This window comes from Silene latifolia, chromosome 1 (assembly GCF_048544455.1).
Source record: "Silene latifolia isolate original U9 population chromosome 1, ASM4854445v1, whole genome shotgun sequence".
In the NCBI taxonomy this organism is placed as follows: Eukaryota; Viridiplantae; Streptophyta; class Magnoliopsida; order Caryophyllales; family Caryophyllaceae; genus Silene; species Silene latifolia.
Window position 1 is genome coordinate 104,602,680 of NC_133526.1, and position 27,363 is coordinate 104,630,042.

The 27,363-nt window shown below is 41.6% G+C and overlaps 1 long non-coding RNA gene across 1 annotated transcript in view; it reads right to left on the minus strand.

The window, feature by feature from the left end:
- Positions 1-304: 304 nt before the first annotated feature.
- The window catches only part of LOC141608322 (uncharacterized), a 38,300-nt gene continuing 11,241 nt past the window's right edge, over positions 305-27,363 (minus strand). The window contains exon 3 of the long non-coding RNA XR_012526984.1: positions 305-537. This is a non-coding gene — a long non-coding RNA (uncharacterized LOC141608322). The remainder of the gene's footprint in view (positions 538-27,363) is intronic.

A 27,363-nucleotide genomic window follows, 5' to 3' on the forward strand; every position in this document is an offset into this window, starting at 1 on the left:
GAAGGAATTACGTTATATAGAAAATATCACGTAACTCCCTTCTCCAAACCTAATTACAAATGGGCTTAGCTTAAAATCTTTTAATTTCTCGTTCTATTAATTTCACGTCAGAGTCTTGGAGTGGTCGATCGACCATGGAGACCAGTCGATCGACCAAGGGTGTTGTACAGTAATGCATTCTGACGAATTCTGCAGCGCGCACCGATCTTAAAACAGCTGCCATTTCTTCTTTACTTGGTCAAATCAGGCGTTCTACGCGGAGTTGGAAAGCTAAGAGGATAAGCTTTCACCTCCAATTAGAATAACTCGATTATCTGCGTTAGAACTCGAGATATAGCCATCTGAATAAGGCTGCAATGTCGAAAGCACTTCTTCGCTTGTTTAAGCTTTGTAACTTGTACGCAACCATGCTTTTGCTATCTTTTAGGCCTTGAAACGCGCACCAAGTTCATCTCTTGAGTCATTACTTCATGTAAAATCCTATGCCAAGCACTCGGGGACGGGTTCGGCTTGATTTCCGCTGAATTCTTCACATTTCTGCAATATTACACAAAAACACGAAAGTAGACGGAAAAAGGGAATATAGTAGAATAAAGTACACATTTGAGCTCTGAAATGCGTGTAAAAGAGGGTGTAAAACATCATATTTTGGACACGCATCAGTCACAATTTGGGGTTTGAAGTAAAAGATCACTCAACTAAATAGCAATAAAAGTAAATAAGCAAGATGATTAAAAAGGGATGTAAACAATTGATAAAAGGCACTAGGGTGTCATGGGGTCATAGGAGATTCATGAGAATTGATCATACAAACATATTCTCAAATTATAAGCAAGCAACTATTGTTTCGATGGATCGAGTTGGTTTATATCTTACAATCCTAGGAAGATTTGGGTCCCGGAGCTGAATCGATTAGATTGTACAACACCTACAAGTCGACTTAATCCTCCCTACTCAACTACATGCATGGTCTAATGAGACTCGAGTTGGTTTATGTCTTACAAGTCTCATTGAAAAGGTAAGTGATGGGTAAAAAAATGCAAGGATTCATAGGCTCGCATTTCATCAAACATAACATGTGCATAAGTTGAGATCACAACAAGCAAGCAAATAAACTATGAAAACATCTTAAATTAAGCATAAATCATTCCCCATGTTGGTTTCCCCTAATTACCCATTAACCCTAGTTAAGGAAACTACTCACTCATTATCAATTTTAGCATGTTAACAAGGTTGTCAATCACATTAACAAAGCATGACATGATGAATAAATGAAGATGATTAACAATAATTAAAAAGGGATTAAGAGAATTATACCTACTAATGATTCCAATAATAAAGCAAAGCATAATAGAAGTACTTGATGATTGATTGGAAGGTTGTCAATCTCCCAATAATAACCCAAATAATCTTCAATTACCCAAAATAAAAGATGAACAAAAGAGAGATTAAGGAAATGAGATTTGTATTAAGACTTGATTAAAAGTTGATTACAAGATTAAGAAGAGATTAGAATGATATAAACTATATTAGAGATTGATAAGAAGAACATGATTATCTAATTAGACTAATGGGGTATTTATAGTGGGGATTAGGTACACAAATTAGGGTTTACTAAGGGCTTAAATGACGATTAAGTCCTTGAGGAATCGCTCCTCTCAAAAGAGATGCCAGTCTCCTTTTTGCCGGTCTTTCCAAAATATGCGCATCCTTCATAGAGCAAGAAGAAAACGGAAGTAGCTGTAACACGGTCCGAGCGTCCAAGGCAGCGGGACGAGCGGATTCCTTGTCTGCTGGACGAGCGGATTCCATGGCCGGACGCTCGGATTCTTGTTTTTCTGGACGAGCGTCCCGAGGGTCAAGCCGCTCGGATTCTGGGTCAGCTTCCTTCTTTTCTTCTTTTCTTCTTTTCTTCCTCCTTCTTCCAACAATCCTCGGGGATCTTGTCGGAGATGCAAGGATCTTTCCTCATCATTGCACATCTACTATAATATGTACAAAGGCCTTCTAATCTTGTCTTCTCTTTGATGCTTGGTCATTGAATTCAATCAATTTAGCTCTATTTTGCCATGAAAATGCAAGGTTTGCACTCCTTTCCTACCAAGGGAACAAAACCTCAAAGAATATGCAAAACAAAGGACTAAAGACAATAAATGACTCAAATATGCACTAAAAAGCACGGGAACAAGGCTAATTCGGGGACTAAATATGCTCAACTAATGGTCACATCACCAGTGTTGTGGGAAGGGGTTTTCAGAGACAGTCACAGGGGAGTTTGTCTCAGGGTCCGTCTCAGAGTTATGCTAGTAATAGGCCGGCTGGGTCATGGAACAATCAGGGTGGTCAGAACAACAACAACAGTGGGGCTAACCGCAATGGCGGTAATTCCTATCAGAAACCAGCGACGAACAACAACCAAGGGTCGGCTGCTAAGCCGTCTACTTCTGCCAATACTATCCAGGGAGGTGGACAGAAGACCAGTGGTAAGCTTTTTATGATGGAGAAGAAAGCTGCTGAGAATTATGCTCACGTAACCCCGGGTACTTTTCTTGTTAATAGAGTCTTTACCTTTGTTTTGTTTGATTCAGGGGCATCACAATCTTTTGTATCATCGAGTTATGCTAAGCTTTTAGGTTTGAGAGAGTTTGAGTCTGTAAAAGAGGAAGTTTTTATACCGTCGGGTGAGTTTGTATCTTGTGGGAGGTTGTATAAGGGTGTGTCTATAATAGTTGGGCAGGTTGACCTACCAGTGGACTTGTTAGAGTTTCCTATGGATGGTTTTGAGATGATAGTTGGCATGGATTGGTTGGGTAACTATAAAGCTAAAATATACTATCACCAAAGTAGTCTCTCTTTGAGAGGTCCTAAGGGAGTTAGTGTGTCTTACCGTAGGTTTGTTGTCAAACCCAAAGTCAAGTTGATTGCAGCGGTGACATTGAAGGCTTATCTGAGGAAGGGGTGTCCATTGATCTTATGCCATATGAGAGACCATAGCATGGTGAGTTTGACAGTTGATCAAATACCAGTGGTGGGAGAGTTTCCAGAGGTTTTTCCGGAGGAGATACCAGGTTTGCCACCAAAGAGGGAGATAGATTTAAGTGTAGAGTTGAAACCAGGGACGGGACCAATCTCTAAGGCCCCGTACCGCATGGGTCCTAAGGAGTTGGAGGAGCTGAAGAAACAGCTGGATGATTTGATTGATAAGGGATACATTAGACCTAGTGTATCATCGTGGGGAGCACCAGTTCTGTTTATGAAAAAGAAAGATGGGAGTTTGAGGCTATGCATCGACTATAGAGAGCTGAACATGACAGTGAAGAACAAGTATCCGTTACCAAGGATAGATGATCTGTTTGATCAGTTGAATGGGGAAGCAGTCTTTTCTAAGATTGATTTAAGTTCGGGTTGTCATCAGGTGAAGATTCGGGATGAGGACATACCGAAGACAGCTTTTACATCGAGGTATGGTCACTATGAGTACGTTGTGATGTCGTTTGGGTTATCTAATGCACCTGCAGTATTTATGGATTTGATGAACCGGGTCTTCAGTCAGTTTTTGGATCGGTTTGTGGTGGTCTTCATCGATGATATCTTAGTCTATTCTAAGACTAAGGAGGAGCATGAGGAGCACTTGAGGTTGGTGTTGCACACTTTGCGTGACAATCAGCTATATTCAAAGTTGTCAAAGTGTGAGTTCTGGCTCGAGGAGGTTGCCTTTCTGGGGCATGAGATTTCAAAGAAGGGTGTAGTAGTGGATCCGGCAAAGATAGAGGCAGTCACTCGGTGGGAAGCACCGAAGAATGTGGCAGAGATCAAGAGGTTCTTGGGTTTGGCAGGGTACTACCGTCGGTTCGTGAAAGACTTTTCCAAGATAGCCAGACCTATGACAGCGTTGATGCGGAAAGAGAACAGGTTTCGTTGGGATGAAAGTTGTGAGACGGCGTTCTAAACATTAAAGGAGCATTTGACCACAGCTCCAGTCTTAGCATTGCCTGAAGGTTGTGAGAACTTTGAGGTATATACAGATGCTTCAAAGAATGGTTTGGGATGTGTGTTGATGCAGAACGGGAAAGTAATTGTCTATGCTTCTAGGCAATTGAAGCCTTACGAGAAGAACTATCCGACACATGATCTTGAGTTGGGTGCAGTTGTGTTTGCTGTCAAGATTTGGAGGCACTATCTTTATGGAGCGACCTTTCAGGTGTTTTCATATCACAAGAGTCTCAAGTACATTTTCACTCAAAAGGAGCTGAACATGAGACAGAGGAGGTGGATGGAGGTGATTGGGGATTATGACATGGATATTATATACCATGAAGGGAAGGCAAACGTGGTTGCTGATGCACTGAGCAGGAAGTGTGTGCATTCTCTATGCACAACTGTGTCTTTGATGAGGCTGAGAAATGAGGTGGGGAAGATGGGGATACACATGATACAGAAAGGGGATGCCAGAGGGGACTTGACAGTGGAGCCAGATTTTTATGATGATATTCGCAGGAAACAGGCTTTTGATCCTAAGATTGAGGAGTGGAGAGCTGGAGTAGAGAAAGGGACAGTGTCTCGGTTCTCTATTCATACAGATGGCCGTGTGAGATTTGATGGGAGATGGTGTGTTCCTAATGATTAGGAATTGAGGAAGATGATCATGACAGAGGCTCATTGCACACCATATTCGGTATATCCAAGCGGTGACAAGTTGTATAAAGATTTAAAGAAGACTTTCTGGTGGCCTGGGATGACGAAGGAAACAGCTGAGTTTGTGGCTCGATGTTTGACATGTCAGAGGGTTAAGGGAGAGCAGCGACGACCACAAGGTAAGATTCAGTCTCTTGAGGTACTTTAGTGGAAATGGGAGTCTATCTCTATGGATTTTATAGTGGGTTTGCAGAGGAGTCAACAGGGTAACAACATGATATGGGTAATAGTTGACGGTTTCACTAAGTCAGCTCACTTTGTTCCGATGAAAGATACTTGGACCAAGACACAATTAGCTTTGGCTTATAGGAAGCATGTGGTTCGTTTGCATGGGGTGCCTAAGGATATAGTGTCAGATAGGGATGCGAGGTTCATATCACGTTTTTGGAGAGAGTTGTAGGAGTTGATGGGAACTACTTTGAAGATGAGTACTACTTTTCATCCTGCGACAGATGGACAGACAGAAAGGACCATTAAGACTTTAGAGGATATGCTGCGAGCTTGTGTGATGGTGTTTAGTGGTAGCTGGGAGGATAGATTGGATCTTATTGAGTTTTCTTATAAAAAAAGCTATCACACGAGTATTGGGATGGCACCGTTTGAGGCTTTGTATAAGAGGAGGTGTAGGAGTCCGATTTGCTGGGATGATAGAGCTGAGGCAGTGGTTTTAGGACCACAGATGGTTCGGGAAATGGTGGAACATGTTAAGCTGATCAGACAAAAGATGAAAGCGGCCCAGGATCGACAAAAGAGTTATGCAGACTTACATCGTCATGACATAGAGTTTCAGGTTGGGGACAAGGTTCTTTTGAAAGTGTCTCCTATGCGTGGGGTTATGAGGTTTGGTAAGAAAGGGAAGCTGAGCCAGAATTTTATCGGACCATATGAGATTTTAGATCGTGTGGGTGAGGTTGCTTACCGGTTAGCATTGCCAACAGCTTTGGATATAGTGCATAATGTGTTTCATGTATCTCAGTTACGGAAGTATGTGAGCGATCCTTCACATGTGTTAGAGATAGAGAACATAGAGTTAGATGAATCCTTGTCTAATCTTGAGGTGCCAAAACAAATTCTTGATCGCAAGGTTCGGAAAACTAGATATGGGGAAACAATGTTGCTTAAGGTCCTTTGGTCTAACCATGAGGTTGAGGAGGCTACTTGGGAGGCGGAAGCGTCTATGAGGGAGCGGTATCCATCTCTTTTTTTATCAGGTATGTGTGGTTACGGGGATGTAACCATGTTTCTTTTAGGGAGGTAGGAGATGGTCGCATAAGGTTTTTGTATGCTTCATGTTGGTTTTAGTACAGTTAGTAGTTGCTTTTAGTCGGTTTGAGTGTTTTGTTGGGAGTTTTGGTTACGTTGTTGTGCTGGAGTTGAGATAGTATGTTTTGTTTTTGTGTATGGGTTGAACTTCGGGGACAAAGTTCTTTTTAAGGAGGGAAGACTGTAATACTACGGTTTTCTATGTCTATGGGTACTCTATCGAGTGGGGCTTACTCTGTCGAGTAAGTGTGTTTTTACGCAAAACATTAGTCTGCCTGTTGGGTACTCGATCGAGTACGTGTGACACTCGATCTAGTAAGGGTCACTCGATCGAATAAGTCACTTACTCGATCGAGTAAGTAAGTCTTACGGGTTATTTTAGCCGGGATTCATTAATGACGCGTGATTAATATAAAAGGTTTCCATCATTCTTCTTAATCATCTTTACACTTTTCTAAAACCTTTCAAGTGAGAAAAAGAGTTACGTTGTCTTCATTCTTCGCATTGTTAACAAATCCCAAGGCTAGAATCGTCGGATTGTCTTGTTCTTTACGCCGTTGAGATCGTCGTGTCAGGGGTAAGCTTCTTGTATAATTTTTATTATATTTCATTGAGTTTGGTTAAAACCCTAATTGGGTAGATTTTGGGGTTTTGGGTGTATTGTGTTGTTTGGGTGATGATTGTATGAATATGTGTTATAGAAGGAGGATTCGTTGAGGAACATTACTGATTCGCTGTTGTGACGGTCTTGTGATTGCTATTCCAGGTAGGGTTTCCCTACTCAGTATTGTTTACATGGCATTGTTGATGATTGATTTGTTGTTGTTGGTTTATATCATATCGGATTTGGAATTGGTGATTGCTGATTGTATAATGTGGTTGTTGTATAATTGTCTGTGGTGTGCGAGGTGCGTCCTCGGCTGAGTGGAGTCACTTGCGGGAGTGGCTTCACGCCCTTGATTCACCTTCTGTGGAACCCGCCACAGAAGGGATGTGCACATTTAGGAACTTGGGTTTATTGCTCGGATGAGATGAGCGGGGCTTAGGTGGGAACGGCTGCGGTCCCCCACTGGCGGTGTGGAATACTTGTTACGATGAGTATTCTGGTAGGACTACACACTTTAGTGTGTACTCAGGTGTATGGAGTGGTGATGGAGATTGGTTGATTAGCTTGGATTGTATAATGTTTCAGCTGTATTATTTTGTGTAATTATTACAGACCCTGTTTAATTGTTTTAAAAACTGTGGTGATCCATTCGGGGATGATGAGCAGTTATTGAGCAGGTATGAGTTGGTTGGCACGAGGGATAGCTGGGATGGAGTCATCACATGAGTCACTAGAGTCTTTTGCTGTGTCATGAACTTCTTTTACTTTAGTTGGTTTGATAGTTTTGAGGATCAGTTGTATTAATTTTACCAGTTTTGGATTTTTGGACATGTATCACTTTAAATTTATTTACTAAAGTATGTTTCTTTATTGTCTATTTGATATACATTGCCTCGGGTAACCGGGATGGTAGCATTCATATGCCTTAAGTGGTCCTAGTAAGGTACTTGGAGTATGAGGGTGTTACAGGAAATGGGCCGAGAGGGTGCTTATCTTGCAGAGCCACAAGGGTGGCGTCAGAGTTAGTAGAAATACCTGATGAAGAATGCACCCGAACAGCAGTAGTATAATGACCATCACAAACCTTCCTCCGACACCTACCGAAGGTTAAGCTCGCTCAAATCAAGGTCCTCTTCCACATGAAAGGAAGGGGGAACCTCATCCAAAGTCGCCCGTAAAAGCTGCAAACTACCACCAGGCACACCCCAAGAAAGAATAGCGCTGGTAATACTCTCCTCCTTGTGCTGACGTCTGACGGCGGTCCTACATATAAGATTACTCCTCGGGGAAAAGGTCTTAAGTATACAAAGAGGCAACACAAGCAAACGAATCCAGCAGGAGAGATCACACGGAGAGTCAGCCACATCATATAAAGCCCCTTTAAAAACCCGAGCAAACCCAAGACGACACTTAGGAGGGATAGATTTCACAGTGCGTAACCCCAACGAAAGCAAACGATCAAGCAAACAGATAGTCCAACCAGCTGGCTCAACCCCAACTTCAGACGAGATAACCGACGGAGACGGAACAGAAGGCCGAGGAATACCAGAAATAATAAAGCAGACAAGGCCATCAGCAAAATTTGGAGGATCCACAACAGAACCATTGTAATACTACGGCTTTCCTAATCTGGTACTCGACTGTGTATGGCCTACTCGGTCGAGTAAGGGGTGTCATGTGTCCTGGTTTGGCTACTGCCCAGGAACACTCGGCCGAGTATGTGGAATACTCGACCGAGTAGAGCGTACTCGGCCGAGTATACTCTATACTCGGCCGAGTTTGTCAGTTTCTAAAATCAGTTCTCCCCAAAACATAAACTACGTTTCATTCTCCTCTAATGATCTTCATCAATTCCAAAGCAAAGGTCATCGATTGTGGGTTCTAGCATCTCATTCCGTGTCAATCGCCGTAGTAAGTGTCTTATCCTTGTTGATCTATTGTTGTTCTTATAAGTTAACAAACCCTAATTTGGGTTAATTTGGGGGCTTTGGGTTTTGGTCATCATATGTGTTGTTGATTGTTGATTATCGTTGTTGTAGGTGATGATGTATTACTAGTTATGCATTTGTATGATTGCTTGCAGCTAGCGGGTTGCAAAAAGGTAGGGTTTCCCTACTCAGTTCCTGTTTAATTGATTTGAGATATATTGTTGTACTGTGTATGATTGTTGTCTGCTGATCATCATTGGAGTGTTGGTGTGGTGGTAGTGTGGTGGTTGTGATGGTGTTGTGATGATTGTGGTGGAGTCACTTGCGGGAGTTGCTTCACACCCTAGTTCGCCCTCCGTGGAACCCGCCACGGGAGGGGATGTGCACATTAAGGGACAGGGTTGTCGCTCGTTGATGAGCGGGATTTAGGTGGGGATTGGCTGCGGTCCCCCACTGGGGGCGAGGATTACCTGTTGCGATGGGTAATCTGGCAGGGCTACACACTTCGGTGTGTAGTCGGTTACTGTGTGAGATCGGGAGACCGGGGATGGAGGATGATCAGCTGGTTGCTTTATACGCTTGTCTTATCTTAATTATACAGTAACTGACCCCGTTGTGTTTTGTAAAATCTGTGGTGATCCATTCGGGGATGGTGAGCAGATTGTGACAGGTGATGCATTTGATGAGCTTGGGGCAGTCATGGGAGAGTCACCACGCAGGATTAGTTATCACAGTCAAGAGTCTTAGTTGTCTTTTTGTTAGTTGTTAGTTTTTTTATATTTCTTATGTTGGATTTTGAGACAATGTAACCTTTAAAATTCTCGTACTTTAAAAAATGTGCTTGGACTGTTGCTTTTGATATATACTAACCTCGGGCAACCGAGATGGTAACAACCTTTCATCCTAGGGTAGTCCTTGGTAAGGTACCTTAGTATGAGGGGGTGTTTTCAAAGTGGTATCAGAGCCGATGATTCTGGCACCTAAAACTAATGAACCCAATGAACTTAGGGAGTCTAAATAAAATGAACCCGGGGAGAGTTGTTTGGAGCTACCGCAAAGACTTGGGAGACGTCCCGAAGTCGCACTTAAGCCCTTCCGATCTCGAGCCGGTCACATGGGGGAGTCTTAAGAACTGGTGTATGTCGTGTCATGTATCTGTAGTACTTGTAACTTGAATTTGTGAAATGGTTGGATGAAATGGTGAAAGTGATAGAACATGGTAGTACATGAGAGGTGTATTGTGAATTCGTATATGATAGATCTTGAGCATGAAGAATGTGATCATGTTACCTGTTTAATACGATCTTGAGCATGAAGTACGGTAGTGGTACATGTGCATATGAACATGATGATGTTAATGTTTGGTTGTTGATAGTAGCATATGTTTACGGTCATGCGTCTATATACATAAATGTCATGTTTAATTTTAATGTGGGTATGATAAAGGTTCATCTATGTACTAGTTTCTTGAAGTATTGGGTCATTAGTGTTTGTTTTATTCATGTTTAAGTTGTTTTGTTAAGAAAAATTGATTTGTACGAAAACCGATTATGGAAGGGTTGTCTTAAAATTGTCATAACTCGGGTTCTAGAAATGATATTGATGTGATTCCAATTGGAGGTGATAGCTTGTCTTCTTACGACTCTTAACGATAGGTCACACGCCCAAAATGACCAAGTGTAGACGCAGCCACCTGCGCGCCCCAGCCGATCTGTGGGACTTGCAGCGGTCGTTTGAAAGCCACGCTCGGCGGCGTAAAAGTATGCTTTCAACCGGATCATTTTAGATCGGTCGATTTCGTCTCAGTAAGGGTCTCGAAATGATAGAGATGTTCGGAGTCGCCACCAAGGATTTGTGGGATTCTTGGAACCCGTTCGAATACACTTTATACCTCGGTTAAACAAAACACAAAGCAGTGTTTGACATAGGTACTAAAGATAAGGAATCGTCCCTCTTTAGCATCCTATCTCTAGAATGACTCTCGTATGCCCTGGATATGGTTGTCCACTATCCAAAGTTTCTAAGTAAGAGGTGAAGGTACGTATATGGAAGCCCTTTAATCAGACACCCAATCCTGCCCGCGGTAGCGGCCTCTACTGATCGATCTTGGTTGGTTGAATGCAAAAGTTGATAAAACGATTTAAATGCATGAATGCGCATCCAATGATTTAAACCTAACATGTGAGAGCTTTCTAAGTCAGTTGATTTAATCCAAGTATCAAGTATAAGATGTCGAGTTGGATTTATGGTTGATTTGCATGCAAGACGGAAATGAAGCATCCATTTACCAAATTAGGTCTATGGTGCATAACGTGATCCATTTGTTTTAATAAGACGTTTTGCAAATATGATTTTTGAATGGGCAAATTAGTCTTCTGATCCGTCTTATATCCGGGTTAACCGGAGTCGGGATCATCATAGACCAATGCTGGAAGAGGAATAGAACCTGCATCAGGCAGCCAGAAGAGGCGCGAGCCTGTTGGCGATGTAAGGGGGTCTCCCCTGGTTTGAAAATAGAAAAAGAAGTGGCTTGTTTAGTGATACGTGCCTATTCTATACACTTTATTTGCAGTTTTGGCACGCATTTCCATGCATAATTGCTGGCTTAAGGCCACTATTTCTCCCGAAACGGTTTACTTTGCATTTTCTATGATTTATTGTAGGAATGAATGGAAGTGAGCTAATTCAAGCCTAAACCGTCCTCCGGAGGCAACTTCAGGGAAGCTTTGAAGAAGGGAGTTCGGATTCATCCACCTTAGGACACGTGCAAAGGAGTGAAGAGCTGAATTGAAGAGAGGAAGAGCCACTGCACAGCACCATCGGTCGATCGACTATGCTGTAAAGTCGATTGACCACTGAAGTTCATCAGACGCTACTGGATTGCTACCATCAGTCGATCGACCATGCTGACCGGTCGATCGACCAGTCTGCGAGCTGAGATTTATTTCTTCGTGTTAGACTTTTAAAGGCCCAACTTGTAATTAACTTTTGGTATCTTTTATCAGTAGAACGCATCAATTATTAGGTTATGCTTTTCATTATTGAAGAACTCAGTTTTTAGATCTAGCTTTGCTGACGGAAAACCTCGAATTCGATACTTTGTTCTTTAATTCAATTAGTAAGTTTTTATGCAATTCCTTTCTTCTTTTAATTCTTGTTATTTCAATTCTTGTTTTACCAATTTAATTCCAGAAATTCATCTCTTGTTTTTTGTCTTTTATTTAAATTCAATCATGTCAATCTTGTTCTTTGTTATCAATTTAGCAATTGTTTTAGTTTTAGTCATGCGTAGCTAATTGTTTTGATTGGGAACGAGGTGAGCCATGGCATAAATTAGGATTGTTTGTTAGCATGAATTCTTCCGTATCGATCTTGTTGTCTTTTGATAAGCCTTTTTACTAGATTGAAAGATTAGTAATTAGAATTATCATTAGATCGGAATTTCCTTTGAGCGAAAGCTTTGAGAAATTTCGGGGGATTAGAAGACCGTAAGGTTAATTGAGCATAGATCGAAAGGCTTGCTTGTACCCCTGAGACCGTATTATAAGATTCTTGCTATCTTATTGCCCTGACCATTGCCATGGTGAACCGAATTTCAAGATCTTCTTTTTTTTCTTGAAATTCTTATTTAAGTGACTAGTCATTATAATCAACCGAATTCAAACCCCCCTTTTTACTGTTACTTTTATAGACTGAAAATTAGCAAACAAAATCAACCTTGTCTCTCTGTGGTTCGACCCTTACTATCACTAGCTATAGTTTTAGTTTGGAATTATAAATATAATTTTGATACAAAACGACGGTATCAAATTTTGGCGCCGTTGCCGGGGAGACGGTGTAATTCTGTTTGCTTTATTTTTAGTTTATTTTTCTTGTCTCAAGGAACTTTGGTTCCTTGAGACCGTTGCTACCTTTGCTTCTAGCTTTGCTTTTGCACGATTAGAAGACGGGTTTTGAGAGGAAGACTTGAGTACTCTCATTTTGGCAATTATGGCTACAATATATGATAATCTACGACCAAAGGAACACCATATTCCAAAGGGGCACCAATTACCTACCCCTACTACGGGTAACTTCGAATTTCGTTCCTCTTATATCGATTTAGTGGAGCGAAATCGGTTTCTTTGGTCTACCGGATGAGGACCCCTTGAAGCATATGGAAATTTTCACGGACTCTGCTTTGTTCCATACCTATACCAGCTGGGGTGACTCGGGATGAAGTAAAGGGGTTGATGTTCTTATACTCCTTGAAGGATTCAGCGCGAGATTGGTATCGCTACCTTGATAGGGTAGCTACTGAGTCACGACTTTGGACATCTCTAGCATTAGCCTTCTACAAGAAGTACTTCCCACTTTCAAAGACCGACGCCTTGAGAAGTAAAATCACAAGTTTCCGGCAAAGAAGGAGCTGATGAGGTTTTTGCGAAGCATGGGGACGTTTCAAAAGTTTGGTCCGAGCTGTCCCTCACCATGGTTTCAGAATGGTATCTTTGCAACCTATTTTATAATGCTCTATATGATGATTACAAGGTCATCCGGATGCAACATTTGCTAATGGTAGGTTCCAAAATAATACCGGTCAAAATAAAGGTTGGAACACTATTGAGGAGATGGCAGTCCATAGAGCCGAGTTTGGAAGTTCACGTGGAAAGTCACGAAAGCAAAGTGATGAAATGAGTGCCGTTGTGACACTTATAACTTCTATTATTTGCCCGTCTCGAGAAGCTCGAGATTTACAAGCTTCCAAGGAGAAAGTTGAAATACCTGTTCAAAACTCAGATGAGATCGAGAAGTTGAGAGAAATGGTCCAACTCCTTTTGGTTCAAGTGGCGAATATTAAAGCAGCCGGGATTGAGTCTTCAAAGAATTTTGTGAAGCAATTGGAGAATATAGAGGCTAAGCAAGTTGCTAATTCTTCAAGCAAATGTGAAGGGCCAATTGAAACGATTAATGCCATTAATCTCATAAGTGGCCTCTCTTATGAAAGTCCCGACAAGCCAAAAGAAGACTCGGGAAATGATGAAGAAGCTAGTTTAGTTTACGTGCAAAAACGAGCTCAATTGCGATGATTTCAATTCGATCGACCAACATTGTCGATCGATCGATCAAGCGTCGAGATAAAATAGTTTACGATCGAAACTATTCACACCAACTCTGATCATCGATCGACCAACATTCTCGATCGATCGAATTTGAGTCACCTGACGAAATCAATTCGAGCAGAACTGTTTCACGCCCGACCAAGTTGGTCGATCGACCACTCATATCAGTCGATCGACTTGAATCCCGTCAGGGATGCAAATCCGTCAACTAGTTCGCATGATTCTTCACTCATTGATGATTTGACGGGGTTTTAAACTTACGGGCCGAAGGTTACTGATCATACGACCCGGTGTTGCGATCCCGTATCCGGAGCGTTTGAAGACTACTAAGTGGAGCGTAAGTTTGGTAAGTTTCGGAGATGGTCCGAATCTCGAGGTAACGGTTCCGTTCACTGATTTAATTACTCATGTACCCTCTTACGCTAAATTTATGAAAGATATTTTAAATCGTAAGAGAAATTTTCGTGATGATGGTAATGTTGCTTTTGTGGAAGAATGTAATGCTCTTTCGCAAATTAATGTACCACCTAAATTAAAGGACCGGCGGTTTGCAATTCCTTGCACTAAAGGTAACCACGAAATTGGAAAGGCCCTTTGCGACTTAGGGGCCGTGTCGGTGTCATGCCGTATTCTGTTTGCGAAAGGTTAAATATTGGTAGACTTAAGGTGACCGATATTACCATTCAAATGGCAAATAGATCGACCCAGAGACCTATAGGAGTTCTAGAGGATGTACCCGTTCGAGTGGGTAAGTTTTTTATTCTGTCGATTTCGTTGTTTTGGACATTGCGAGAGGGACAATGTCGGATACCTATAATTTTAGGTAGACCATTTTTACATACAAAGGTGGGTCGTAATAGATGTCAAACGCTGAACCATCACCTTAGAGGTAGGGGATGACACCATTGAGTTCGATCTTGCTCACAAGGCGACCGAACCCGATGAGGATACGTTATTCCATTGATATTGTTGATAGGGTCATTACTTGTAATTGGAGGGAATCCTTAGCCAAGGATCCCTAAGCCGATCTAACCCGTTTAGATGAGTGTGCGGAGTATCTGATGGAGAATGATGAGGAGCCAGATGCTTTGGTAGCCTCAATGGAGAGCTACGAGCTCAATGAGGAAGAAGATGAGATGCTCTTGAGCCTAGCCAACGAGAACTTGGTAAACACTTGCTACACCATTGAAGCCGATTCTGTCTATCTTTGTAGAGGTAAAAGTGCCGGGCGTAAGCCACTTCCTCCTAACCTTAAGTATGTTTTTCTAGATGATACGGAGCGGTACCCGGCTATTGTTAGCTCTAAGCTTAATGATAACCACTATGCGCTTTGATGTGTGTGCTTAAGAAAAACAGGAAGCCTTTGGGTTACTCTTTGGATGACATTAAGGGCATCACCACGATGTTTGTATGCACGGATAGAGCTTGAGGAAGGCCACAAGCCTTACGGCGGGGTCAACGCAAGTTGAACCCGAAGATGCGAGGAAGTTGTTATGGCCGAGGTGATGAAACTACTCGATGCGGGTATTATTTATACGATTGGCAACTCCAAGTGGGTTAGCCCAGTTCAGGTAGTCCCGAAAAAAGGAGGGACTACCGTGGTTAAAAATGAAAAAAATGAATTAATACCAACTCGGGTAGTGACAGAGTGGCGGATGTGCATTGATTATAGACAGTTAAATGCCGCCACCAAGAAAGACCACTTCCCCCTCCCTTTTGTTGACCAAATGACTTAAAGACTTGCCTCTAACAAATTTTTCTGTTTTCTAGACGGATATTCAGGGTTCTTTCAGATCTCTATTCATCCGGACGATCAGAGTAAGACCACTTTTACCTGTCCACAGGGTGTTTTTGCATATCGTAGAATGCCTTTCGGATTGTGTAACGCCCCTGCTACCTTTCAGAGGTGCATGATGGGGATTTTTTCTGATTATATAGAGAACATTATGGAAGTATTCATGGATGATTTCTCAGTTTATGGTAGTGACTTTGATCGTTGTTTAGCTAACCTTGATAAAGTCATGCGGCGTTGTATAGATGTTAATCTTGTTTTAAAGCGGGAAAAGTGTCGGTTTATGGTCAATGAGGGAGTTGTGTTAGGGCATCGATTTACGATAAAGGTATACATGTTGATAAGGCAAAGGTGCAGGTGATTAAGCAATTACCCCCTCCCGTGAATGTTAAAGGAGTGAGGAGTTTCCTTGGTCACGCTGGTTTTTACCGGCGTTTCATTAAGGATTTTTCAAAAATTGCTAAACCACTTACACAATTGCTCCTTAAGGATCTTTGTCTTTGAATTTACTTGATGAGTGCCTTGTCGCTTTTAACGGGTTAAAGGAGGCCCTAGTTTACGCCAATCATTCAGCCCCCTGATTGGGACCTCCCATTTGAGATCATGTGTGATGCCGCGATTATGCGATCCGTGCGATTACTGGGACAGCGAAAGAATAAAGCTTTGAATGCCATATACTATGCGAGCCGAACTCTGGATGAGGCTCAAGTCAATTATTTTACCACTGAGAAAGAGTTTCTAGCTGTTGTTTTTGCCTTAGACAAATTTCGGTCTTATTTGTTAGGTTCTAAGGTTATTGTTTATACTGACCATGCAGCGTTGAAAACTCTCTTTATTAAGAAAGATGTGAAGCCGAGGCTTTTGAGGTGGATACTCCTTTTGCCGGAATTTGATTTGGAGATCAAAGATAAGAAAGGAGCAGAGAATGTGGTAGCTGACCACCTATCTCGTCTGCCGCAACCGAGAAAGGGAGGATTCGTTGCCTATTAATGATTCTTTTCCTGATGAGAGTCTTTTAGCTATTACTACTTCAGGGTCTTATCCACCTCCGTGGTTTGCTGACTTTGCTAATTTTGCTATGACAGGGAAGATACCACCCGAGCTTTCATGGCAGCAGAAGAAGCGGTTTGCTTATGATGCTTGACAATATTTTTGGGATGATCCTTATGTTTTCAAGGAATGCGCAGACGGTCTCATCCGGAGATGCGTGCCTCAATGGGAGGTGAAGGATATCCTAGAGGCTTGCCACTCTTCTGCTTATGGTGGTCACCATGGTCCATCCCGGACTGTGGCTAAGGTACTCAATCTGGTTTCTATTGGCCAACTTTGCATGCGATTGTCGCAATTTTGTTCTTTGAGTGCGATGCTTGTCAAAGATCGGGGAATATTTCCAAGAGACATGAGATGCCACGGGTAGGCATTCTTGAGGTTGAGATTTTCGATGTCCGGGGCATTGATTATCAAGGACCTTTTCCGAGCGATCAAGGTAATAAATATATCCTCGTAGCTGTAGATTATGTATCCAAATGGGTGGAAGCTATTGCTACTCCCCATTGCGATGCGAAAGCCGTGATTAAGCTGTTTAAAAAGATTATTTTCCCTCGTTTTGGTGTCCCTCGGGTTGTCATTAGCGATGGGGGAATGCATTTTAAAGAGAAACAACTTAGTGCTTTATTGACTAAATTCGGTGTCCAACATCGTAGAGGTTTGGGGTATCATCCCCAAACTAGTGGTCAGGTTGAGGTTTCTAACAGAGAATTGAAAGAAGTCTTAGCTAAAGTTGTTTTTAAATCACGGAAAGATTGGAGTCTTAAGTTAGATGATGTCTTATGGGCTTATAGAACTGCGTTTAAGACGCCAATCGGGATGTCACCATACCGATTGATCTATGGTAAGACATGTCATTTACCTGTTGAGTTAGAGCGTAAGTCTTGGTGGGCTATATGTGATTTGAATTTGGATCCTAACCTCTCTCGTGAGAAACGCATGACACAGCTGAATGAGCTAGAGGAATTTAGGCTGGCCTATGACAATTCTAGGATCTACAAAGATAAAACAAAGCGCTGGCACGACAAGAGAATCATCAAGCGCGAATTCCATATTGTCGATAAGGTACTCCTTTTTAATGCTCCACTACTACAAATCCAGGCAACTACAACGCCCCTTTAACAACGATTATTCACGAAAATCACAATAGACGTTGTAGAATGTATGGCGCGAATTTTACTAAAATCAATTACAACGGGTATGGTTATAAAAACCGTTGTTATTAGTTTTAACAACGGGTCACACATGCGCAACCGTTGTTAATAATTTGGCGCAAAATTGGCGCAAAGTTAGTGAAAAGTAATCACAACGGTTATTTTTGAAACCCGTTGTTAAAACTTATTTAACAACGGGTGTTTTTTACAACCGTTGTTAAAACATATTTCACAACGGTGGTTGTTAAATAACCGTTGTCAATACCTTCCATACTATAAACCACACAAACAGAAGTCTGCTGCAGCCACAAAACACAACCCTTAATACACAAACACAAACACAGCAGACAAACAAACACAAAACACACACTCTCTTTCTCTCTTTCTCACTTTCTCTCTTTCTCATCGTCGCTTTATCTTCTCGCCGTCACTGTTGGTTTCATCGTCTATTACGTTCTGTATTTATCAGGTAAATCTCGCCGTCACTGTTAGTTTCATCGTCATTATTTTCTTTTTCTATTTATTTCTTTTGCATGTATGTGTTTTTATCGACCATTATGTTATTTGTTTAAGTATTGTTCGCATAATTAGTTAGTAAAACAATGAAGAAGCAAGATGAAGAAGCAAGATAAACATAGTTAATATATATATATATATATATATATATATATATATATATATATATATATATATATATATATATATATATTTATAAATACATAAATTAAAAAAAAATTACATATATAAAAATGCAATTCTTATATTTTCATAGAGGATCTTATTCTGCTCTATCGTATCCGTCCTATCCTCCTTGGCTATTTGGAGGTTCCGTTCGGCCAGATTGCTATATCGTCATATAGCCGCAATCGTTCTTTTCTCCGTCAAGCCATCTTCTTTGGCGTGCTTCGGTGCGGATCGAGCATCCGCAAGGTAGCTCTGAAACTTTCCTCAATATGGAGGAACCAAATGATGAAGTTGTTGTTGTTCTCGATCATGGTAAGAGTCTTAAGGATGAAATCATTCATTTTGTTGGAGTTTTTGGAGTTTGTTTTGAAAGATTAAGTAGAGTTTGTTTTAGCAGTTAGGGTTTGGAGATGAATATATTGAGATAATGGAAATGTTACTTGAGATAATGCAATGTATTTATACTAAGCAATGTGTGGGTTGAGTTGTTTTTTAATTAATATATATGTTAGGAAGTTGTGCCATAATCATCATCATATCTCTCAATAATGTTGCTTCAAATATTATTACTAACCCTTCTCATTCCATATTATCCGTTCATATGTACAGTGATGTCAGTAATAATGCATGCATCGGAATTCTAACGGGCCGTAATTATGCATGCATCTAGTAATATTTAATTTAATTTTTTTTTTATTTTTTAAGAACAAACAACAACGGTTATTTACAAACAACCCGTTGTCTTTAGTTATAACAACGGTTTTGTATATTAAAACCCGTTGTTATAACTTTCCCCCCAAAATTGAGTCACACTTTCCACAACGGGTTTTTATACTTAAAACCGTTGTTAATATTTTTAACAACGGTTTCCTTAAGAAAACCAACCGTTGTTAAAACCTTTTACAACGGACGCTTTAACAACGTCCGCTTTTTTATACAACAACGGTTTTTGACCGTTGTTATAGCGTGTATTTGTAGTAGTGCTCGTATCCGTCTATTTCCTGGTGAGCTGAAATCCAGGTGGACCGGCCCCTATACGGTCACAGCAGTTACAAAATTCGGATCAGTGGAATTGGAGACCTCAGCTGGAGAAAGGTTCAAGGTCAATGGCCAATATGTGAAGCATTATCACGGATCAGATGCATATGTTGGGAAAGTCGAGGTATTATACTTCGACCCGTTATCGGATGATGCAAAGTGAGGTAAAAAGGTCGTGCGGGACCTCTTAAACCAGCGCTAACTGGGAGGCAACCCAGGTTGTAATTAATTGTAATTTAGGAATTTTATTTTGTTTTTTCATTTAATTTGCATTTTTGAGTTCTTTTGTATTCTTTAATACCTTATAATTTGCAATTTCTTGGTTTGGGAATATGTGCGCCTTTGATAATTTTTGCAGGAATTTATTTTATGCAAAGTGCGTAGGTGGCTTACTGGATGTTTGTGAGAGAAAGACAGGAAATTATGATGGCAAAAATGAATTTTGACGAATTAAAGTCTAATTGCCAGCTCTAGCAGTCGATCGACTAAGTGGGTCAGTCGATCGACTGAAGCGGAGAAAGCAGAAGCTACTGTGCAGGAATATTGGTCGATCGACTGGGTCAATGAGTCGATCGACCAATACACGAGACTCCGTGTCATTAAATGAAAGACCGGTCGATCGACCGAGTAAAGTGGTCGATCGACCACTTCGCGGGATCAGAATGCAATTAATAAGGGAAGTTTTCATTCCTTATTCCTTCATTCATTCAGTTTCACAAATTTAGAAAACTCACAAGGAAACCCCTCTTTCTTCCTCTACCTCGTGATTTTCCTGCCAAACCCCGTCTTAATCTCTTCTTTTCTTGCGTTAATCTCCAAGTGAATCTTCAAGGTATGTCTCTAATCTTATTTCCATGCTCTATTTTCAATTTTTACTGCGGTTTCATTGAAATTTTCGAGCATATGGCCATTGAGACGGAAAGATTGATTTGGGGAAATCGATTTTAGGGATTGATTTCTTGTCATTTGTATACTTTAATTGCTTATTCTACCCTTTCCCCCTTGATTTTCAAAGCAAATAAGCAACTAGGATGTGTTTAAAGCCGTTTCCCCCAAAAATTTCGAAACCCTAATTTGCTTTTCAGTTATGATTTTGTTTCGGGTTTCCTTAAATTCACACTATTAGGGGATTCTTGTGCTAATAGGTTGTTTGCAGGTAATAAAAATGACGAAAGGGAAGGAACACATGTACGAGGGATAGTCGAGCCATGGAGCTGCCAAGCGGCCACGAGGACCGCCACTGATGATTGCAGACACCACGGATAGTCTACCTGACTATCCGCAGGTTATCTTTTCCTCTTCTACTCAGCGGGCTAAATTTTCTCTGTTTGTTGCGAAAATGAAAGTCACAGCTACCTGGTTTCTCCATAAAGATACTTTGGAGAAATTAGGATGTTATGAGTCGGTTGTGTCCCTGCTAAATGGGACAGGTATGATGGGTCTTGTGGACATGGCTGAGTTCACATACTACATTTTGACCCTCGAATTCTTTTCGTCTTATGCTTTTAATTCCGCTGCTTTTGAGGAAAATAAGACTAGTGCTTGCATCTCCTTCCGGCTATTCAATGTCAATTACTCCTTGACATTAGCCGATTTCGCTGGGTTTTTGGGTCTTTATTTCGAGGGCAGAACCTCGGATACCTCTGATGTTCATCGAGTCATGTGGTCTTGCATCAGTGACTTTTACGGGCCTAAAAGCACGGGCACTTCCGTCCATTTGCCCCCTCTTCGTTATTTTCTACGGCTAATGGGTAATACCATTTTTGGCCGTAAAGAGTCTAATAATGTGAATAATATTGAGCTTTCCATCTTAGCGGGCTATCTGAACGTTGAAAGTCGGATAGCCCGTATTTTTAACATTGCCTACTTGACTGCCGCTCACTTTCAGACTGTAAGTGAGGGCACTTTGACCACCATTGCTTGTGGCGGGTTGGTGACACGTATCGCCAACCGTCTTGTTTTACTTTTCCCTCGAGAGGAGGCCCCCATTGACCCTGACCTGCGCTTCATGGACCTTCCTTATGTGAGGGCTGTCTATTGGGTCGATAGTCAGATGCGGTGGAAGATTGATTCTTTCATCTGTGACCGCATCCCTGTTCTAGGCTACCCTCCTATCCTGCCCCTTACCACTCGCTCGGGGGCGGCTCGGCCGCCCTTGCCTAGTTACGGGCTTCCTCGGTGGCGGCCACCGCTCTCGCTAGCACTTCGAGGAGAGCTCGTGCCTCCTCTTCACGGCACCCTCTACCTCCACTCTCGCTCCCACTGGCTACCCGGCCACTTTTCGACCACCTACTCCTTTGGTTGTCCCTCCGATCATGGACCGAGGGCAATGTCACGTGTATTGGGTGATTTGTGCGGAGCTTTGACCGACACGGGCTAGACACGGCTCTAGCCCTGTACCCAGTCTACGAGGAGTTAGCCCGAGGGGGGATGCTCCCACAGGGTGCTTGGACTCACCCTTCCTACTTTGTTCCCCCTGTGGGCGGCTACCCTCAGCCTGCCAGGAGAGCCCCTCCTACTACTACTACTATTGGTGCCTCCACTTCCAGGAGAGCCACTGCCGCTGCTGCTGAGGCGGAGGAGGAGGAGAGCGACTCGGGGTCCGGAGAGGATAGTGGTTCTGATTACGATGGTGGAGATTAGATGCTGGTGACCTCCCCGTTTTTGGCTGGTTTGGGGAGGTCGTATTTTGTGAGTTCCTTCCTTTCTTTATTCGTTTCCTTTTATTTTATTATGCTTTTATTCTCCCATATTTCTGCTGGTGATTTGCTGATGAGCACAATGAGGGCATTGTGCGTTTTGGTTTGGGGAGGGTATTTGCATATGCCTTTTGTTTTGCATCTGCATTTGTTTTTTATTGCATTTCAGTCACATGTTTATTGCATTTTAGTTTGCATTTGTTTTTCAATTCAAAAAAAAAACAAGGAAAAAAATTGAAAATGTCCTAAAAAACCAAAAATATCACGTTTACTTTTGCATATAGTCGAGTCGGATTGGAGTTTATTAATGATGATTTTGCGCTATTAGTCAAATATGCCATTCCTTGCCTTTTCACAACTGTTTAGCAAGAATTAAAAGTGATTTCTCAAATTTTGTTATGGAATTCATTTCGGGTAATTAGACTTGACTCATTACTTTTGGCAAACTACTTATACTTTCTGAGATATAGAGCCTATAACTGGTGACATTCATGACCGGTTAATTTAGGATTGAGAGTAGTACTCCCTTCATTTCATGTTTTGCACGTGTATGAGTTTTGATTGCTTATTGCCTATACGCATCGGTTTGTGGTCGGTATTGCATGTTTTGAGAACTATTGCATCCTCCCCTTTCTCATTTTACCCCATTAACTCCACTATAAGCCATAACTGCAAGTTGCCCTCAACTACATCCCATACTTAGCCTACCATTGTACCAAGCTAGGAAGTAGTAGAGGCATTTGCCGATTTAAAAGCTGTTTTGGTTCGCTTTTGTAATGTTGGAGCGAGTATTTTTTGAGGAGAGGAGAGATATTTCAGCCTGAAAATAGAAAGAAAGAAAAATTCAGAAAATGAAAAAAAAAAAAAAGAGTGAGGACATATACCTGGGCAGAGAGCACTGGTCGTGAGAGGGTGGTCGATCGACTGGTGATGTTGGTCGATCGACTGCCCATTCCAGAAGAGAAAAAAAAAAGAGAATGAAAAAGAAAAAAAAACAGAAATTCAGAAAATGAAAAAAAAAAAAAAAAGAGGAGTTTGAAAATAATAAGGTTTTGGTTGAATTGAGAACACGCCTCATGTGCCTACTTCATGAATTGGAGGCGTTTGTTTGGGATTTTGCGTTGCCTAGTCAATAAAGGCATGGTTTATATGTTGAGTTGGAGGAAGGGATACGGTTTCTGATGGTTGGATAGGTACTAGCTTGGCTCTTACCTTCACTTTTTCCATAATTGTTTTGCCCTTTCTTTCCCACTTAACCTCACATATCCAAATCTTGCAATAGTTCGGCATGTAATAGTCTTTGACGGTGGTTATGCGTATGTACGGTAGCTAGAATCATTATTCATGCTAGTCAAGCATACATGTTTTGTCGGTCGCAGTCTAGGTGAGAGACTGTATTTATCTTTCCTATCTTTTACATATAATCTTACCATTTGCTTTGCTGAGGGAAGAGTGACCCGGGAGAGTCCGAATCTATGAGTCTTGCAAGGTCGAACGCCCGATTTAATTCCATGATATGCATAAATTTGTTCACTTGATTTAAGCTTTGCAGTAGTTGACTATGTGCATTAAACGGTTTGGCATTGATTTGTAGCTAGCTCTGAGATATACTCCTTTCCATTTAGTTTTTATACGGGTCATAGTGCTTGCTTGGGGACAAGCAAGGTTTGGTTTGGGGAGATTTGATACGTGCCTATTCTATACACTTTATTTGCAGTTTTGGCACGCATTTCCATGCATAATTGTTTGCTTAAGGCCACTATTTCTCCCGAAATGGTTTACTTTGCATTTTCTATGATTTATTTTAGGAATGAATGGAAGTGAGCTAATTCAAGCCTAAACCGTCCTCCGGAGGCAACTTCAGGGAAGCTTTGAAGAAGGGAGTTCGGATTCATCCACCTTGGGACACGTGCAAAGGAGTGAAGAGCTGAATTGAAGAGAGGAAGAGCCACTGCACAGCACCATCGGTCGATCGACTATGCTGTAAAGTCGATCGACCACTGAAGTTCATCAGACGCTACTGGATTGCTACCATCAGTCGATCGACCATGCTGACCGGTCGATCGACCAGTCTGCGAGCTGAGATTTATTTCTTCGTGTTAGACTTTTAAAGGCCCAACTTGTAATTAACTTTTGGTATCTTTCATCAGTAGAACGCAGCAATTATTAGGTTATGCTTTTCATTATTGAAGAACTCAGTTTTTAGATCTAGTTTTGCTGACGGAAAACCTCGAATTCGATACTTTGTTCTTTAATTCAATTAGTAAGTTTTTATGCAATTCCTTTCTTCTTTTAATTCTTGTTATTTCAATTCTTGTTTTACCAATTTAATTCAAGAAATTCATCTCTTGTTTTTTGTCTTTTATTTAAATTCAATCATGTCAATCTTGTTCTTTGTTATCAATTTAGCAATTGTTTTAGTTTTAGTCATGCGTAGCTAATTGTTTTGATTGGGAACGAGGTGAGCCATGGCATAAATTAGGATTGTTTGTTAGCATGAATTCTTCCGTATCGGTCTTGTTGTCTTTTGATAAGCCTTTTTACTAGATTGAAAGATTAGTAATTAGAATTATCATTAGATCGGAATTTCCTTTGAGCGAAAGCTTTGAGAAATTTCGGGGGATTAGAAGACCGTAAGGTTAATTGAGCATAGATCGAAAGGCTTGCTTGTACCCCTGAGACCGTATTATAAGATTCTTGCTATCTTATTGCCCTGACCATTCCCATGGTGAACCGAATTTCCCGATCTTCTTTTTTTTCTTGAAATTCTTATTTAAGTGACTAGTCATTAGAATCAACCGAATTCAAACCCCTTTTTACTGTTACTTTTATAGACTGAAAATTAGCAAACAAAATCAACCTTGTCTCTCTGTGGTTCGACCCTTACTATCACTAGCTATAGTTTTAGTTTGGAATTATAAATATAATTTTGATACAAAACGACGGTATCATTTAGGCGCGGGTCAGTCAAAGGTATACGACGTGTTCTGACCATTGAAAAACGTTTATTAAACGTGTTGAAAAATGGGTATTTGACCCGTTTTGGTTTGAAAAGGCCGTTTAGGCCGCTTTTATGTTGATTTGAAGAACGAGACTTGAATAACTGTCATTGTTTTGACGGTATTCGATGTCGGGTTCGACTTTGCAAGCTTGACATGAATAATTTTGGAAATGATTATGAACTAATTGTTTTAAGTTCATTTGAATATAATTAGTCAATATTCATCATCGTACTCGGGTTAAAATCCGACATGGTATGTAGAACCAAGGATGACTTTGTGTCGGTGACTAATACATTTATTTTGGAAATGTAAAGAAATGATGAAAGGCTTTAAAATACCTTCCAAGATGTAATTAAATGAAATAAAAGGCTTTAAAATACGTTTTAAATGTAATTAACCAAATATTATCACCGAAACACGGATTAAACCGTCATGGTATTAAGAACCAAGGGTGAAAAATGCTTTATGGTTAAAACTTGTGAAAGAAAATAAAATGGGTTTGAAAATACTTGAAATGGTAAAAACCGATTACAAATATGAAAATGAAAAATAGAGGAAAAGAAGAGACCAAACACGGATTGGACTAAGGCTGGGCAGGCTACTTTAGGCGCGAGCCTGTGTGCTACGTAAGTAGCCTCTGCCTCAACCAAAAAGTCTGGTTTTGGCTCATTCTTCCCATGTTTTGGACCATGTTATGCATGATTTAGGATGTTATAGTCATGAAACAAGTAAAGACATGATAAAAGAAGGATATTTACACCCTCATACTTACATGCTTGGTTTATGGCGAGAAACCGACGTAATTGTATCAACTCGTTTGGTCGGAAAAGACTCGGTTTAAAACCGTTTTAGTAAGTAAAAAGAGTGTTTTGTTAAGTTTAGTGATGGTGTAGTGGTCGAAATGGTCGGTCAAGTGATTTAATGCACGATGACGGTACCAAACAATGTGTAAGGCTTGTATTTACGATCGGTAGGTCGTAAATACGCGTTGGATTGTGACTTAGGAAGTCGAGTCGAGAATTTTAAGGGAGAAAGAGGGGGCGGACACTCGCGTAAGTTCTCAAATGGGGGAATTTGAGGGGTATTTATAGGAGAATGAATGGTTGTGTGAATTTTAAGCGACATGGCAACCTGGGCTGCTCAAAGAGGCGCGAGCCACGTCGCACGTCTTCGAGGTATCTTGTCGCTTTCACACAAATGCAATCATGATTTGTTCTATCCTATGATTTGTATGCACATGTTTGGTACTTGACCATACATGAATCCGGGAAATCTTAACATGGAAGCATTTGAATGGTTTGTTTTTTGTGTTTGACTCGGTTTGACTCGTTGTTGGAGTCAGGATTTGAATTTTGAGTTGGTTTTTGGTCCGATGTCGGTTTTGACTCTAGTTAGTGTCATTGCGACCCCGTCGTCATGCATTAAACACTCTAGGTACTTTTGAAAAGTTTTGAAATGTTTTATTTTCGAAATCGTTTTATGTTTTCCGACGTAAAGTTGTACACGAACTTTCGATCAAACGCTGTGATTCCAAAGCATGTTGTAGTTTGATAATCATCGGGTGTTTGTTGAAGTCTCAGCAGATACCGGCTATCTACAGAGCCCCCACTTTGACTGAGGCTTGGACAGGGCGAAAGTCAAAGTAGAGCCCCCAGGTCAATCAAAGATTACAACCTGGAGACCCAAGCGACGTCAAGGCGGCTCGAAAAGATTCGGGCCAAGGACCTGTCGTCGGAAAGGGCAACGCCAAGGCGACTCGAGGGTACGAGCCAAGGACCTATCGTCGGGAACATGTTAGCGTCTGTCGACTGTCCGTGCGGGTCGTTTAAAGTCCGTTAGACTACGTACAAAGGCTTGCCAGCAATAAGAAGGAGTCATACCTGAGGCATCTTCGGATATGTCCTTGCGTGTTTGCAGACAAAGGCTCGCCAGGTGTGGTGCGTACATGAGGAGGGCTCGTCAGCCGCGGCGCGTAGTAAGGCCCGCCAGCCATCGTGCGTACATGAGGAGGGCTCGCCAGCCGCGGTGCGTATATGAGGAGGGCTCGCCAGCCGCGATGCGTAGTAAGGCTCGCCAGCCATGGTGCGTATATGAGGAGGGCTCGCCAGCCGCGATGCGTTGTAAGGCTCGCCAGCCATGGGGCGTATATGAGGAGGGCTCGCCAGCCGCGATGTGTTGTAAGGCTCGCCAGCCATTGGGCGTATATTAGGAGGGCTCGCCAGCCGCGGTGCGTTGTAAGGCTCGCCAACCATGGGGCGTATATGAGGAGGGCTCGCCAGCCGCGGTGCGTTGTAAGGCTCGCCAGCCATGGGGCGTATATGAGGAGGGCTCGCCAGCCATGGGGCATTCGGT